At 31.3% G+C, this 5,000-nt stretch overlaps 1 protein-coding gene across 1 annotated transcript in view; it reads left to right on the top strand.

Moving 5' to 3' along the window:
* The window catches only part of LOC137640717 (nephrin-like), a 344,960-nt gene that overhangs the window by 464 nt on the left and 339,496 nt on the right, over positions 1-5,000 (top strand). The gene's annotated exons all lie outside the window — the stretch shown is intronic.

Genomic DNA, 5,000 nt, shown 5'->3' with positions numbered 1-5,000 from the left:
TTATTATATTTTATATGGAAAAATATATTTTAAATTCATTTAGAACCTCTCTTTTTGTTTGAGAATAATTGAAAATGAATTAGATATCATATAATACATACTGTATATGTGAGAATATACTCGTTTACAATAGCACACTTACGTGCGCACACACGACAAATACACACACTCAAACACACATACACACACACGCACACACACACACACACATATATATATATATATATATATATATATATATATATATATATATATATATATATATATATACCCACACACACACACACACACACACATATATATATATATATATATATATATATATATATATATATATATAATAGATATCCAACATTTTCTTTTTGATTACTTTAATCATTTGGGCCCATTTACTACTGCAAACATTAAATCCTAGTGGTCGTAGATTTAAGAACCCCACACCCTGTGTTTACTATATAGTATATATATATATATGTATATATATATATATATATATATATATATATATATATATATATATATGTATATATATACATATATATATGTATATACTGTATATATATATATATATATATATATATACAGAGAGAGAGAGAGAGAGAGAGAGAGAGAGAGAGAGAGAGAGAGAGAGAGAGAGAGAGAGAGATACAGTGTATATACAGTATATATGTATATATATATATATATATATATATGTGTGCGTGTGTGTGTGTCTGTGTGTGTGTCTTTGTGTGTGTGTCTGTGTGTGTGTTTGTTTGTATGTGTGTGCATGTACATATGTGTAATAATCTCCTTATTAAATAATTTCCAAACACAAGTAAGGTATGAATACTTTTAGGTAAACTAAATGTGGTAATGTCAAGGTATACATACCTAAACTTTAAAAATGGGAAAAATACGTAAATATTATATATGGAGACTTCAGATATTACATTAATTAGACTAATAATGAAAATATTTACTTATTATATTTCAAATCCCTAATCGTACGTATAACCTTGCCTACCTCATTCATACTGGAAACTGACACAAGAGTGATATACTCACCAGACTTGCTCACATATTTTCGAACGTGTAGAAGTTGGCTAAATGGTAAAAATGGGTCTTGTAGTCTTGTAGTTTGCGCTGTTATGCCGATGGCTTACATCCAAGAACACTCATGGTACTGTTTGGAGATGAATATTTTTTTTTTTTTTTTTTTTTTTTTTAATCATGGTTCTTTGAATATTTAATCGGTTTGATTATTTTAAGACAAGTATTCTCAAAATAGATTGATAATTGACGGATGTGCTTGCGAGCACAGATATAAGTAAACTTAATTAAACTTGTTTGTGTGTTGAAATATATGTTTCTGTGAGTAGAAATGCAGTATTACTACTACTACTACTACTACTACTACTACTACTACTACTACTACTACTACTACTACTACTACTATTATTAGCTAAGCTACAACCCTAGTTGGAAAAGCAGGCAGCTACAATCCCAAGAGCTCCAACAACGAAAATAGACCTGAGAGGATAGGAAATCATGAAACAAATAAACTATATGAGAAGCAATTGTAAGATAATGTAACTGTTGCATGGTTGTTTAAACCCTTGAATTTTTGCTTTTAAATTTCATAGCTGAAAACCGAGTAGGCTATTTTGTTTTATCCTCCCCTCATTTGGGTAGTATTAGGGGTTTGTCTTAGATTATTATTATTATTATTATTATTATTATTATTATTATTATTATTATTATTATTATTATTATTATTATTATTATTATTATTATTAATTGCTTAGCTATAACTCCAGCTGGAAAAGCAGGATATTATAAGCCCAGGGGTCCAACAGGGAAAATTACCCAGTCAGGAAAGGAAACAAGGAAAAATTTTATATAACATATATATATATATATATATATATATATATATATATATATATATATATACATACGCATATATATGTATATATATATATATATATATTTATATATATGTATATATATAAATTTATATATATATGTATATATGTATATAGATATATATATATATATATATATATATATATATATATATATATATATATATATATATATATAAATATAGAGGCAAGTTTTCTCTCTTCGTATAACGAATTTGTTGTCATGTATTTGTTGAATTTGGACATGTGAACAGAAGACCTGAAAGAGTTTATTTCCTGAACTATATCCTGCTTATATATCCGGATTCGTTTCCTTTCAGTTCGTTGCACTATTAGAACTGTCATATTTCATGAACAGTAAAATATTAGGAGGAATATGTTGTACATATTTTTGCACATATATCGTAGGTTTGGTTGATAATTTGTTTCCGGTGAGGTAATGTTTATATACAAGTAAAAACAGCAAAATTTCAATTAGATATCAATGTAATTATTAACTCATTAGAAATACTTAATCTATCAATAGTTTCACTACGAAAATAGTCATCATTATCATCATCTCATCCCACGCCTATTGACGCAAAGGGCCTCGGTTAGATTTCGACAGTCTTCTCTATCTTGAGCTCTTAATTCAATACTTCTCCATTCATAATCTCCTGCTTCACGCTTCATAGTCCTCAGCCATGTAGGTCTTGATGTTCCAACTCTTCTAGTGCCTTGTGGAGCCCAGTTAAGTGTTTGGTAAATTAATCTCTCTTAGGGAGTGCGAAGAGCATGTCCAAACCATCTCCATCTACCCCTCACCATGATCTCGTCCACTTATGGCACGCGAGTAATCTCTCTTATAGTTTAATTTTTAATCCTGTTCTGCCATTTAACTCCCAATATCCTTCTTAGAGCTTTGCTAGTAGTATGCTCAAGTATTGAAATAAATAAGTACTTTTGTTAATGGTGTTAAGATTAAGAAAAGAAACTGACATAATGATAATCATGAAGAAGTTTATTACTAAAATAATAAGATAAAACTAAGGATCATTAGGTTGTAAAATGTAAGGAAAACTCGAGTGGATGAAATTAAAACAATTTATGAGTTCAAACAATGAAATTGCATTTTCTGGTGGACAAAAAGTGGTGTCTCTTTTGAAATTCAAGTACGTAAATATATTACCCTTAATCTCAATTTCATTCGTGAAGAGGAAAAGCGCGTAGTGCTGTTTTTCAGTTGCTGAAGAATGAAGGTAGAATGATAGAATAAGAGAATAAATAATTTTTATGTTCAAGAGTATCGAATCAGTTTTGTAGAAGGAAAGTACTAGATACCTTTAATACTACTAACTTTTACTTCTAGGGGTTTATTTCTCAGCCTCCATCAGACACTAAGAGTCTGTTCAGGCGGGCCTTGATATGTGAAAATAATTTCTTTCCAGTTTATATTTTGCTCTGTATCTTTTCAGTTGTTCGCTAGCATTTGTATTCAGGCTTAATAGTTTTCTGATCACTATTATAACACTTTCCAAAGTGATAAATCTTCAGGTTTTTCTTGAAAGCTGCCACATTATTTCTTATAATTTCAACCGTATTGCTATAATTTTTGTAGGAGGTAGATTTGTAGATATTATTTTGTAGGAAGCATATCAAATAATGTTTGTAATAAAGGAAGAAAGAGAAGCATATCAAAAATTCTGCTTGAATGAGGATCATTAATAGTGTTGAAATGATGTTACTGTATTAGCTTAATATGCATAATTGTTCTTTAACTTAATTTGCATAGTTGTTCTGCTGAATTTGCATAACTTTTCTTTTGCTTAAATTGTATAACTGTTCTTTTTAATCGAGTATTTTCATGGAGGAAAATTTTATTCTTGAATAGAGAAAGTTTTTGTCAGTATTTTGTTATAAATCTGCTTTAGATAAAAAGAGTATAAGTATTTGTAGCCATATGCATTTACATATTCATACACAATTTGTTTCTAGGTGGCATGTTTTGTGTTTTAAGTAATATTATAGTCTTCAATTTGTGTTGTAAATGAGCAGAGTCTAGATATCTACCTTTGCTGTCACCCCTATGACCCATCTACCTTTGATCTCACCCCTATTACCCATCTACCTTTGATTCCACCCCTATTACCCATCTACCTTTGATGTCACCCCTACCCATCTACCTTTAATGTCACCCCTATTACCCATCTACCTTTGATGTCACCCCTATTCCCCATCTGTACATTTGCTGTCACCCCTATTACCCATCTACCTTTGATGTCACCCCTATTCCCCACCTACCTTTGCTTTTACCCCTATTACCCATCTACCTTTGATGTCACTCCTATTACCCATCTACCTTTGATCTCACCCCTATTACCCATCTACCTTTGATGTCACCCCTATTGCCTATCTACCTTTGATGTCACCCGTATTACCCATCTCCTGTACATTTGCTGTCACCCCTATTATCCATCCTCGTTTACTGTTATACCTATTATCCGAATACATTTACTGCCACCCTTAATTATCTACCTTTGCTGTCAAACATCTTGTCCATCTAACTTTGCTGTCATCCCTATTATACCTCTACTGTACATTTCCTGTCACCCCTATTATCCGTCTACATTTGCTGTCACCCCTATTTTCCGAATACTGTCACCCCTATTCATCTACCTTTACTGTCAAACATCTTGTCCATCTAACTTTGCTGTCATCCCTATTATACGTCTACTGTACATTTCCTGTCATCCCTATTATCCGTCTACATTTGGTGTCGACCCTATTTTCCTAATACATTTACTGTCACCCCTATTCATTTATCTTTGCTGTCACCCCTGTTCATTTATCTTTGCTGTCACCCCTATTAGCCATATATCTTTACTGTCACCCCTATTATCCAGTAGAATATAAATTTTGCTTGACTAATGTCAAACCATTTGAAGTGATCAAGGCAGCAGTGTATTATAAGAAATTCAGTTGGGATTTTCTCGTACCCATCCCAATATCACCCTCGGATATGTAGTGTATTAGGTTGGCCTGGTGCGATTGAAAAAATCAGTGTTTTATGAATTGGTTATGTCTTGGGTCCTCATTACTATTGTAATAGTCATA

Source organism: Palaemon carinicauda, chromosome 5 (assembly GCF_036898095.1).
Source record: "Palaemon carinicauda isolate YSFRI2023 chromosome 5, ASM3689809v2, whole genome shotgun sequence".
Taxonomy (NCBI): domain Eukaryota; kingdom Metazoa; phylum Arthropoda; class Malacostraca; order Decapoda; family Palaemonidae; genus Palaemon; species Palaemon carinicauda.
Note: the sequence above shows the minus strand (reverse complement) of the source record. Positions and strands in the feature narration are given on the sequence as shown.